The following is a 13,343-nucleotide window of genomic DNA, read 5'->3' as shown; positions in this document are numbered from 1 at the left end:
CTCTCAGACTGTTTTTAGCCGAGATTCCAGGTTATCAAACTATGAAAGCATTGATTTGTTAGACCGTAATGACAAATGTATTCATGAAGGTAGTACGAGAGGGGAGGTGGCGAGCAGGAGGTGGATGTGGGGGTTCAGGAGCAGGTGTCAAGAGGGTATGGGTGGTCGTCGCCACAACAGATGTGATGAGGGTGGTGGGTGGCAGGATGAGATGGATGCCTTAGGGCAGGTGCAGGAGCTGCGCCTGAATTAAGATGAAGAGTATCAGGTCAGGTGGGTTAGAGACGCTTCATCTGAGGTGGCTTGTTAAAGTGCTGCTGGAGGTAGGTAGGTGTGAGACGTTGTGCAGCCTGGGTGTACTGGTGGGATGATCCGTGTGTTGCGGGGACAGTGTAGGTTTGCAACATGCAGCACTGATGCACACTTGCCGCCGTCTACAGCGGTGGAGGAGTTTTGTTTCTCGCCGCCTCGCGTTACAGTTCCTCCCTGTGTGCCTGGCCGGCCGCTCAGGCCCGACTTGAGGTGCAGAGGTAATAATCACCATCGACACGAGCTTGGCTGACTTGCTCTCAGTATTGGTTTATTTTTCGCCCGTTTTCTCTGTGTTTCACTTCTGTTATCAGTGACGTAGTCGTATTCTTAGGATCTTAACTTGATTATCGCATATGACGGTAATTTCTGATGTTGCCCAGAAAGTAATGTCAGGAAACGGATAGGCTTGCTGTCTGCCTGCTGTGGGAACATTTGCTCTCGTGTTGGCTACAACACGCACACTCTGCCTTCATTTTTTCCTTTAAATTGGGGAACCACTGACTCCACTACACACACACACGATGGAGTGGGATGAAGAATCTTCGTTAGGTAGTGCGTTCGGATTTTTTTTTTCTCGGTAAACTTGAGAACAGATAGGTGCCCCATTTACTCTGATGCGAGAATATGTTCTCGTGTACTGATACCGACGATTGACAACTGTAGTAATGTGAATCACTAGTTAGTGAAGTCTGTATGATCGTGTCGGACATTATACTGAAGGACAGTACAACGTTTTAATCTTCCCGTAAGCATTTCATGTTGACGACTATACCTGAGTTAGGATGGAAGAACTGTATCATACTTAGATCGTGTAGGCAAGGTACAGGAGCTGCTCTGTTTCCCCTCGGCGTCTACACCTATATCCTCGTACTCCTCCACGTCCTGGTGTTCAGATCTCAGCCTCTGTTTGATGTAGGATCATGTCACTTCACATTCAGTTGCATGTGCATGTTGAAGTGCGCTTCAGCATCCCATCGTCCTTAGATCTCCTTCATCAACATTTTACACATGAGATACGAGCTACGTTATCGTAGGTTACACCTGCATAGGGACGTGTCCACGCCATATACTTAGATTCACCACTTGTACAGCTGGTGTGCTTTGATTCACCACCTGTACAGCTGGTGCGCTTTGATTCACCACCTGTACATCTGGTGTGCTTTGATTCTTCTGTGGGTGAGTGTTATGTTTCCAGGCTGGAGGAGAGTACTGTGGAGAGCGTCCAGGTTGGGATCTCCAGAGTAATACAGCGCCACCCGCATATGATGGGAGGCAAATCCTTACACGTATTTTCCAGCTTGTAAACAATGTTTGGGGGTATGATACAGCGGCATTTTGTATGCTTCAATGTTGTTCATGATTCACATGAGTTCTTGAAATAGTTTTTAATGACTGGCGTTGGTCAGGACGCGAAAGTGGGTGGAGTAAGAGAGAGTTTGGCGAGCGAGACGACGGTGGATGATCCCAGGTGCGGCTCTGTGCTCACCTGTCAGTTATGATTTTGTGTCGACATAGTGACGACGATACGTCACCAGAATGTGTTCAAGATTAGTTTATTTTATCAACTATTTTTACACACGTTGTAATTGGAGTTTAAAAGCCATCACAGTCCTTAATACTCCGTGTATTTTTCGTATTCCTTTTTTTTTTTCTAGTTCGTCGATTTTTTTTTTTTTTATTCAGCTATGTTACCGAGTGTCTCTTACCAGACTTTTAGCACAATCATGTGTCCTTAGCTTGTCCAGTATTTCAAGTCTTTATATTAAGCTTATGTTCATTACATTATGCTTTTAGCTTTGTTCACTGCTTCAAGTCCATGGTTGTAATTTACCGTTGATGAGGCGAGCTATCTTGTATACCCGGAACTTTTTTTTCCTGGCTGTGTTTAATTTTCTTTTATCGTGATTATAGTGAGACGTATTTTCTTTATTGCCAAACTTTTGTTCTCTCTTTCGAAATCGGTCGATCTTGAGAGAATCTGTTGATCTTGGTAAATAAAGTTGTTAACACGGTAAGAGCATTCAGGTAAACGTTGATCGCATTTATTGTTCAGGTATTCAGAAATACGTATTGAAAATTCGTTTAAGGAGACAGGAACCCCGTAACGTTGTGACCCACTGTAAATGTGCAAAATATCAAGTTTTGGAGAGAATGTACGTAAACTTTGATATTGTATGTAAACTTTCATGGATGACACCGCGCGTCAATTTTAAACTCCCGCTCATAAGATAAATCTAATTGAAAGTCAATCGAGTTAACACAGTGCTAAGTCACAGCATGCTAGAGAAGTTTGAGATACGCACACACACACACACGTGGAGTTAGTCACCAAGATGCCTCGCAGGTATAAGCCATACAGGTTTAGGAGGTAAGTCATCGTGCTTATTGGTCGCTTCTGTACCGTGTTAAAGAGTTTCAGACGCCGTGCTTAATTTCACTCTCAGGATCATCTTGCTTCATGAGAAACATAATATTCAGTCTCCTTGTTCTCAGGGAAATATGGGCACAAATCTTCGTACTCCCAGAGAAATATAACTCTTGAGGTTAGTGCTTTTGAGAAATATGTGGAGTCGGATCTTTACACTTTGTGAAAGGTATTATTAACTCATGTTATTCTTAAAGAAATATAGACTCGCCACAAGAGTACCTGGGAGAGGAGGCCTTGTTAAAGAAATATGGGCTTGGATAGAGTGCTGACGCAGGGAAGTGAAGGCTGGCAGTGGGAGGCAATAGAGACCCTCGTCCTGACCTGTGGCAGCCAATGAGGGGGTCGACGATAGCATCAACCAATTAACTGTTGGGCTAGTGAGCGCGTCCTACGTCAGGAGGTAATGTATGGCTGGAAGCCCCTCCGTCACCCTTCACTCGCCTCCTGCTCCTCTTCCTAGGCATCAGCTGGGTTTTCCGGATGTGTAGCGAGCTGCAGTGGGCAGCCGTGAGGTTATGGAGCGCGTATGGTTGTGTGGTTGTTGGCGAGGGCGGAGTGTTGTGACCATGTGTGGTGGGGCGGGCGAGCAGGGGGGTAGGGGGGACAGTAATGTTAAGGGGCGGATAGGCCCGCCCCCGGCGACATACCTCCCACCACCTCACTCCATCCTACCCCTCCTCCACCTCGCCCACTGCCACAGCCACCCCTGCAACCTCCCAACACTATCACTTAACACCGCATCATCCCCACCACAACGACCTCACATCATCACGACCTCGCACCACCACCACCACCCCGTCGCGCAAACACCTCCATACACACACAACGATCTGTATAAGTTGGTAATTTATAAGTTTCGTACAGAATTGTGGACTACGCCTTCCCTCGCATCACAATCATACTTAATTGTACTATTTGCTCTCTGGTAGTTATACAGGGTAACATTTGTACAGTACTTCGTGTTTTTATGTATTCAGGAGCGTTTTGTGAACACGAAAAAATAAAAACACGCACACTCGCATATACAGTTGAAGAGCAGTTGATAAAGCAGAGATTCATAGGGAAGAGCTGTAGAGGATGATGTAAGGATATGTGAGGAACTGAGTAACAAGATCAACATGTGTGAGATGGAACGGGGAGGAGGACTTGGTGTTGACCGTTGCAAGTCTCATGGTTTTGTAATGCAATTTCTCCATATGTGGTGAACTTGACTGGCCGTTTGAGATGTTATTCACGATGTCGCTAGAGAAAGGAAAGGCGCTAAGGGAGTGGAAGACAAACGTCACATCTGTTTATGATAAATAAGGGAGACTGCGAGGAGGCACTGGATTGCAGACCGGTCTGACTCGCTGAGGTACGAGAACAGATTATCAGAAAGCAGGAGGAGGAGTTCCCGCAGAGGAGACGCTACACCGATGAGAAAAGTTTTGATATCTACAAGAGAGAGCTTTTGGTAAAAGAGATGGGTATGTAGATTATCTTTATCTAGACTCAGGAGGCATTTGGCCATCTATCTCAAAGGAGGTTGGTGAAGAAGCTGGATCTTCAGGCAGGAGTAAAGGAGACGCATGTAGAGAGAGGCTTCCCGAAATGTGTTGAGATCAGTAGTGGCGTGTCACAGGGATCTCTTCTGGGACCGTTGCTTGTCTTGATCTTGGTGGATGACTTGCCAGATGGCTTTGATACGAACCTGAATACATTGAAGACATGGAAACAGACCTGCTGAATGACTTATGGATATATAAAGGGTTAACATATAAAGGGTTTAAATACGCTCTCGGAAACAGAACTGTCATGGAAGTATAGGGATTGTCTAATGGAAGGTCTAGAAATGCAGAATATTCAGGATCATGACATATTGGCATATATGTAGATTTTAGAGAGAGAGAGAGAGAGAGAGAGAGAGAGAGAGAGAGAGAGAGAGAGAGAGAGAGAGAGAGAGAGAGACTTGGAGGTTGACGAATCAGAACTACAGGGCTTGGCTGGTCAAGTGGGTTGGACCAGAACTAAGAACGTTACTAAGAGGAAAGTAAATAAACGTAAGTTGTTTACGACTTTTGGACAGAAAGAAGGATTTATACCAGCCAGAGAAGGAAGGGTGGCAAATGAGGAAATACTAATTGATGGACTAATAGAGTCTGTAGTCACGAACAAGAAATGCAGTGCGTGAGATAAAGAAAGAAAAGTCGTAGAAATGATTGAACATATTCATAATGGAACAATTATCACTTATTACTTTCTTTAAGGAGTTTGCTGCCAGGAGTGCTACAGTTGGCTACGATATTTGCATACAAGGTAGTCAGTTGGGGTGTACAGGTGATAAACCAAGGCTGGAAAGCAAAACAGGTTTACCATTACCTCAGAGACCGTTCGTGTGTGTCAGAATATAGATCATGTATATGAATGCAGATGGATAGATAGTGAATGTAAAAGACTTAGGGACCAAACCTAACCTGATGGAGTAACGAAACTTACTGAAGTGATAAGGGCTGACCTAATACCTTCTGAGAGAAATACTTGATAAGGAAGGAAAGAGAAGACAAAGAGGGGGGTAATTGGCCCACTTAGTAAAGAAGGACATTAGATTTCGGAAAAAGTTGATGGTTGGCGCATTCAGAAGATGAATAACGGGGAAGGTAAATGTAGGGAAGATGTGCACACTAGTGTTGATGATTTGTTTTCATCCACAGATTCTCAATAAACCAGAAAAAATGATCACCGAGAACAGTGAAAGAGTGATCAAGATCAGCGAGACATCCTCACTACAGAGATGGTAACGTCCCACTACTACTACTGCGGGAATTTATTCATAAAAGATTGACAAGGAGAGTTTATAGTCTTATGGAGATGGAGAATCGTATACAGAGACACAGACTCTTGGAGTGTATACAGGAAATTTTTTTTTACCCGCATGTAACTAAGAACACTATGATCAGATGAGCTGGTAGATTTTATCTGTACACGTAGTACCATAAGAAATAAAATTGTCACGTATGATTCACCAATTTAAAAAAAAAAAAAAGGATAATGAAAGTGTACGAGTTTGACTACGTTGTTAATGAGGACATGAAAAATTAGAGAGGATGCTATACGCAGAGAGGAGAGTTAAGCGTGGAAAATATTGCTAAACATTTTCTTTGAGATATTGATAAATTGAGATATTAAGAAAAGGAATTCCATAACCATGATACAGAACATGATTGCGGACACTTTTGTAAAATTTTATAAAGGAGTTTGGTTACTTTCAGCTGCAAATAGGGAAGTTTAGAGAAGAAAGAGATGTGGTCATTCATAGATGTCACAAAATAACAAGAGTTGTAACGCAGTGAGGATATCAGTACCTCAACAGCCAACCAGAGTTTAACAGATATAACATAACGTCTAATGATGATAGAAGGGTTACAGTGGAGGAACAGAGGAACTGTGGAAAGGATATTGAGGTTAACGCAGAAAATAGATATTGGGGATAAGGCAAAGGATAATCCAAAACTGTTTCATTAATTCGACAGGAGTAAATTTCAGGTTGAGGAGCGGCCAATCAGGCAAAGCGATTCAGATGGAACTGGTGTAGACGGCGATGTAAAGATGTGCGAGGAACTGAGAGACAACTTCCCAAGTGTCTCCACAGTGGAAGAAAATATAATCCCAACAGTGACGGAAGTGAAACCGGCTAAAAGCCCCTTAACTGTACCAATTGAAAATGCTAAGAAAAGAAAAGGCATAAGTAGAGTAATGAAAGACGTAGGTCCAAATGAAGTCAATGCACGTGTAGATAACGCCTGACAGACCTCGCGAAGTATTGTTCACTACACCACTGAAGATTGGTGCAGAGCTACGGGAATGATGGGGAGTAAATGTCGTGCCTGTGGTTAAAAAAGGCGATTTGATTATTTGCGCTGAACTACAAACCAGTATATCATACACGTGCGGCATGTTATGTACAACATTGGAAGACATAGAGAAAAATCAAGTGGATGTATGTTTACAAAGGAGAAATTCTTTGAGTCAGGGTCAACATGGATTTCTGGAGAGGAGGTCCTGCATAACAAAACGTCTGCGATGTGTTTAAGAGTGAGCTTAGTTTTGGAGAAGATAGAGGGATGGCGGGTGGTGGATTGCGAGATCTTGGAATGCGTGAAAGTTTTTGCTGCTGTATTGCATCGGAGGTCGGTTGGTTAAGAAGGTGGATCATCTGGCACAAGTTAGGGTGGATTCCTTTGATGGATAGAAAATTACATTATTGGAAGGAACACACGACATTTGTCAAGGGAATCTCATTATGGGTTGGGGTCATGGCGTACCGCAGGACTCTGTCCTCATACCATTGTCTTTGTTGATCTTTGTACATGTGTTACTTGAACTGGAGTTGTACCTGAATATTTGTACGGATGATTACAAACCATGAGATACATAAAGAATGAGGACTGCATCAACCAAACCTTGAGATACATAATGAGGACTGCATCAACCAGACCATGAGATACATAAAGAATGAGGACTGCATCAACCAAACCATGAGATACATAATGAGGACTGCATCAACCAGACCATGAGATACATAAGGAATGAGGACTGCATCAACCAAACCATGTGATACATAAGGAGTGAGGACTGCATCAACCAAACCATGAGATACATAAGGAGTGAGGACTGCATCAACCAAACCATGTGATACATAAGGAGTGAGGACTGCATCAACCAAACCATGAGATACATAAGGAGTGAGGACTGCATCAACCAAACCATGAGATCCATAAGGAATGAGGACTGCATCAACCAAACCATGTGATACATAAGGAGTGAGGACTGCATCAACCAAACCATGTGATACATAAGGAGTGAGGACTGCATCAACCAAACCATGTGATACATAAGGAGTGAGGACTGCATCAACCAAACCATGTGATACATAAGGAGTGAGGACTGCATCAACCAAACCATGAGATACATAAGGAATGAGGACTGCATCAACCAAACCATGTGATACATAAGGAGTGAGGACTGCATCAACCAAACCATGTGATACATAAGGAGTGAGGACTGCATCAACCAAACCATGAGATACATAAGGAGTGAGGACTGCATCAACCAAACCATGAGATCCATAAGGAATGAGGACTGCATCAACCAAACCATGAGATACATAAGGAATGAGGACTGCATCAACCAAACCATGTGATACATAAGGAGTGAGGACTGCATCAACCAAACCATGAGATACATAAGGAGTGAGGACTGCATCAACTTACAGGGGAACATGGACGAACTCCAAAGTTGGTATATTACATAGATGAGGAAATTTAACCTTAAATGTAGAGTGATGAGGATGGGACTCAGTGAAAGAAGGTGTCTAGACAAGTATTACGTAGAAGGGAACAAGCTACAGGAATGTGTGTGTGTGAGAGACCTGCTCGTCCATACCGTATTTAACCTGTCATCAGAGCTACACTGTCGAGTCATCATAAGGAGGCAGACTGTTTGTTGGCAGGTGTTAGAATCTCTCTTAGATCATGACTCAGGAACGCTTTTGTGCGGCTCCTGCAGTTTCGGTGTTGCTTTTCACAGGGGAGTGGGAAAGATATGGGCACCTCCTAGAACGAGAGGGTATATGATACAGCCTCACCGAAGATGACGTTTTGCTCGCAGTGTAACCTGTTGTAGGCAGAGTCCGGTAACACAGTCAGTTTTAAATACATCATTGAGGTCAAGTTCAGCAAACTGTTTACAGTGTATCCAAGTCCTGTACGAGAATATACTGTTCGTGTTTTGTTTGCGCGGGTAAACACGTACTGATAGAGAAGGTGCAGTGAAGGGCAAGAGTGTTGCCACCGAAATAAGAGATGCGACTTCGAGTAAGCGGTTAGAGGCCGTAGAGATGGGCATTGTAGAAGAGAAGAGTAAGGGGTGACTCGGAAAAATCTTCAGCTTCCTCTGATTGTATGTTACTAAGAGTGATCATTTCTACGACAGGTATAAAGGTAGAGGAACCTTGAGCTACATGAAGAAAGAGGTACTTGTATGGATGATACTGTGAGTGTTAAGAGTATACTCAAGTTGAAAATAACTTTATGAGAGTAGATAAAGTTTGATAGATATGTCCTCATGAGGGTAGGACTCCCTCCCCGAAATGTACAAATAGGCAATTACACACACACACAAACACGCACCTTCTATTAATGTATATGTTAGTCAGTCCATATATTAACAAGGACGAGAAATCTCCCCTGAACATTTAACGAGTAACTCGTTATTATAGCCAGACACATAGGCTGCTGATGTCGAACGACCTCACATTTAGAGAGCCCAGCACGGGAGCTGTCATTGAAGTCTGCATAGATTATCGGTTGAATATATTGAACGTTGGAAGTCAGGTACACAATGATTAGTGATGAGTCCGCTCAAGGGCATTGCCATGTCTTTGCCGACACAAGAAAACTGTAATGTGCTGACGTCAGCAGTATAAGGATATTGAGAAGTAGTGCTTGCATTATGACATGTCCAGGGTTCACTCGCTGCCCGCATCGATCCAGTAAATCATCGAGATCAGCTGGGACAGGCTAGTTCTAGCCCAGTAACTGTACCCGTTAGGACGTACGTAGGTCGATGGAGAGTTACGTCTTAGTTATGTACGAGTGTCGAGTGCTTGGAAGGTCAGGTGCCTGTTATGCATACGAAAATAGCTGTTTACCTGCTATCAAAGATTAGGTAGACCATTCAGATTAGATTCGTAATGTAAGAATTTGGAGGTAGAAATGCCAGAGATCTACATGTGCGTGTGCCTTACTTCCCGCACACACAAGGAGCGCCTTAAGATGACAGTTGGCTTCTACAAAACAGCTGGATTGTTACCTGGAAGTCAAACTAGACCGGTCGTGTTTCACATGTACGATGCGACTTGCGGCATGAAACAGACTGGTGGACCAGTTCTCGGGGATGTTCTGGCACAAGCCTGTGAAGAGAAGCGTCCATTGACAGGAGGATTCATCGTTGTGTCACGCTGTGTGTGTGTGTGTGTGTGTGTGTGTGTGTGTGTGTGTGCGAGTGTGTGTGTAATTACATCGTTGTGTAGTAATGGGTGGGAACTCTACACTCGTGGGGCCCCAGCTACTGTCATACAACTTATTAAACTATGAATTCCTCCTCCAGTTTTTTCCATTCTTACACCACTCATACCGTAACAGTAATTATTTACGTCCTCTCTAACCAGTTTCTTCTTCAGCATCACGTTATAGCCTCTGGTGGTTCTATCCCTGCATCTTTCGAGGAAGTTGTCACTACCTTCCTCATAAAGCGGCTTAAAAACATAAAGGTTATGATTAGGTCACCCCCTCATTCTTCTCTCTTCCATGAAGGGGAAAGTTAAGGCCCTGAGCATTTCTCAGTAGCTCATCTCTCTAATTTTGGTGTGTGTGTGTGTTAGAGAGAGAGAGAGAGAGAGAGAGAGAGAGAGAGAGAGAGAGAGAGAGAGAGAGAGAGAGAGAGAGAGAGAGAGAGAATGTAAATAACGTGCATGGCGCACCCGGTTGTCTGCCTCCCCCACGCTACCCTGCTAAAGTTTACCTCTTAATGTATTTTTGAAACGTCGACCCTAGCAGATTGGTAGGTCGATGTGAAGGAGGCACTGTATTGCAGGTGATGTAATTTATTAGTGCTGTATATACTGCGGCGTACCTTATCTTGCACAGATCGGGTTAGATAATGAAGTCTTTTCCGCCAAAAATACGGCGGTCATGATGAAACTGAGGTATACGACAACGTTTCCCGGGGATCGGCAGCGCCTACCTGACAGTGGGGGAGTGATCGTATCAGTGGCAGTGTGGCTCTGGGTAGACTGAGGGAGTTTAGTGAGGGAGTTATGGTAGATGTTCCTTACACACGTTGTGGGCAGTACCGATTGTGAGGCTCGCTCCTCGTCGCCGGTGTGGAACTCCCTCCTCCACTGTGAGTCCGTAGTGATCTGACGACGGCTGGGAAGTGAACAGGAAAACCGTTGCACACGAGTGTGTCATTGTGATTTCCTAGTGTGTAATGTGAGGGGTTGTGTACAGTGCTGCGATGTGTCGCGAAGGTTTATGAACTGATGTATTATTCAGAGACTCACTTACGATCATAACGATATTCAGAGACTCTCTAACGATCATAGCAATATTCAGACTCACTAACGATTATAGCAATATTCAGAGACTCTCTAACGATCATAACGATATTCAGAGACTCTCTAACGATCATAGCAATATTCAGACTCACTAACGATTATAGCAATATTCAGAGACTCACTAACGATCATAGCAATATTCAGAGACTCACTAACGATCATAACGATATTCAGAGACTCTAACGATCATAGCAATATTCAGACTCACTAACGATTATAGCAATATTCAGAGACTCACGATCATACAATATTCAGACTCGCTATCATAATATTCAGACTAACGATCATAATAATATCCAGACTCTAACGATCATAACAATATCCAGACTCACTAACGATCATAACGATATTCAGAGACTCTCTAATCATAATATTCAGAGACTCCCTAACGATCACAATATTCAGAGTTTCACTAACGATCTTAATTTATTATTATTATTATTATTATTATTATTATTATTATTATTATTATTATTATTGAATAGTAAATGTAATGAGGCAGTATGTGGGTTTGTTTAACCCTGCTGTTCTCTTCCTTTTTTTTTCGTGCATGAAATGAAGGCGCAAGTCTGTTTGTGTCTATGAAATACAATGTTAACTTATGTATTTGTAAGTTTTCTATGCATTGACCACAGTGTTAAGCTTTATGTACGAAGGACGACGCTACTGAATGAGTTACTAGCTTGCTGTGCACAAGCCACCGTTTTTTTTTTCTTTTTTTTTTTTTAGCTTCATACTTGGTTGGGTGAATTTGCGCTTCGATTATCTTCGATGTTGACGGACTTGATTTCTTTAGAAAATCTATCGATGATGATAATCTTTGTTGTTAACTGTGGCGTCTGCAGGTTGAACCGAGTCCACACTGGCAGGCAGGGACCAAGCCGCAGGGTAAGTCTACTGTGAGGAACTATCATACGTCATCCATCTGTTGAAATGGTGATTTGTCATTTCTTATGGTAACAATTGGTGTACGGTAAACTGCTTACAAGATGACTTGTGGCACTTTGTAAACACTTCAGCCTTGGCCAACCTCACCCGAGGGGAGGGGGTGGATGAGGTAAAGTCCAGTGTTGTAACGACTGTTGACCCAGGCTTCGCTGAAGATGGTCCGTCAGTATGACAGTGGACCGACCCAGGCATCACTGAAGATGGTCCGTCAGTATGACAGTGGACCGGCCCAGGCATCACTGAAGACGGTCCGTCAGTATGACAGTGGACCGGCCGAGGCATCACTGAAGATGGTCCGCCAGTATGACAGTGGACCGGCCCAGGCATTACTGAAGATGGCCCACTTGTGTGACTTTGGTCTGGGCCAGGCTTCATTGAATATGGCCCTTTAGAGTGACAGTGGCCCAGGCCAGGCATCAGCGAGGACAGCCCCTAGATGTGACAGTGGTCCAGGCCCCGAAGACAGCCCCTCGGTATGATGCGGCCTGGGTCAGGCAGACACCTGGTCAGTCTAACAAAAGTAACGAAAGCCCTCGAACAAGACGTGGCCTCTGACCTCAGTATTTAGGATCAGATGAAAGACTCGGCTATCGTACCCCAGTCGTGCTCAAGGATCGTACCGTCATGGTGACGAGGAGTACGAGTGATTTGGCTCACGATTTATTTGTACGAAGGTTCTCCAGACAAATTGGGTGAGTGAGTGTCTGATGGACTCGGAGGGAGCGCCCTGCGTGTATGGGTGGAAGATGGAGCGACTCACTCCTTCACTTGGCCGCTTGTGTATCCCACCGCCTTTGTCTGTGCTCGCTAGCCCTCCAGAGGAGGCACTCCACCCCAGTAATATGGTCACGACGCCATCCCATCCCAGGACTCTAGGCCAGACCTCATGGTTCAGACGCAGTAGGTAGAAGGATCTCCACGCAGGAAAACCACTCTAGCCTGCTTGGGTTACTTGGAAAAATATTGAAAGTTTTACTTTCATACTCTGAGAACGAAGTACAGATTTATGACATCGAAATTCTTTACCGTGAACACACAAGGCCGGTCAGCCAAGTGACTAACCTTGACTTCTGTGACAGTGACTTAGAATGAAGGCAACTTAACCCAGTCATATGATGCTGAGGTCATCTCCATCGTTCGATCCATTACTAACACACGTCGTACCTCAGTGCAGTAGGTGCTTGTGGCGCTGTTGTAGTGTGGCGAAAAGCGCAGTCGTGTGACCAAGGGTCTCATCATGTGATCATTGCCGTCCGTGCTCGACAGTAATGTGTGGACGTGTCAGGAGCACGGAGCTTGTTCTCCTCGTTGTGCTCAGTGTCCCTGAAGACGGCGGACGCGTCGGGTAGATTGGCCACTTGTGGCGAAGTCCGTGACGGGACCTGCCCTTTGTTATGTGTCGTCACGGTCTTTGTCTGTGAGTGAGAGTTCAGTGCTTGGCGACTTTTTTTTTTTTTTTCTTTTTGACATTTTATAGCATTTGCGTTTCATTCTGTCGCA

The 13,343-nt window shown here is 44.2% G+C and overlaps 1 protein-coding gene across 15 annotated transcripts in view; it reads left to right on the top strand.

Moving 5' to 3' along the window:
- by (focal adhesion protein tensin) overlaps window positions 1-13,343 on the top strand; it is a 1,595,780-nt gene that overhangs the window by 602,879 nt on the left and 979,558 nt on the right. The window contains exon 1 of one of the 15 annotated variants that reach the window (XM_071662721.1): window positions 10,570-10,681. The exons of 12 other annotated variants lie outside the window; for them this stretch is intronic. The gene's annotated coding sequence lies outside the window, so the exon portion shown is untranslated. Of the gene's footprint in view, window positions 1-10,569; window positions 10,682-13,343 lie in introns of those variants that run through there. 2 more of the 15 variants (XM_071662734.1, XM_071662722.1) reach the window with 2 other exon arrangements.

This window comes from Panulirus ornatus, chromosome 6 (assembly GCF_036320965.1).
Source record: "Panulirus ornatus isolate Po-2019 chromosome 6, ASM3632096v1, whole genome shotgun sequence".
NCBI classification, from domain to species: domain Eukaryota; kingdom Metazoa; phylum Arthropoda; class Malacostraca; order Decapoda; family Palinuridae; genus Panulirus; species Panulirus ornatus.
The sequence above is the reverse complement of the archived record's forward strand: the minus strand, read 5'-3'. Positions and strand labels throughout refer to the sequence as shown.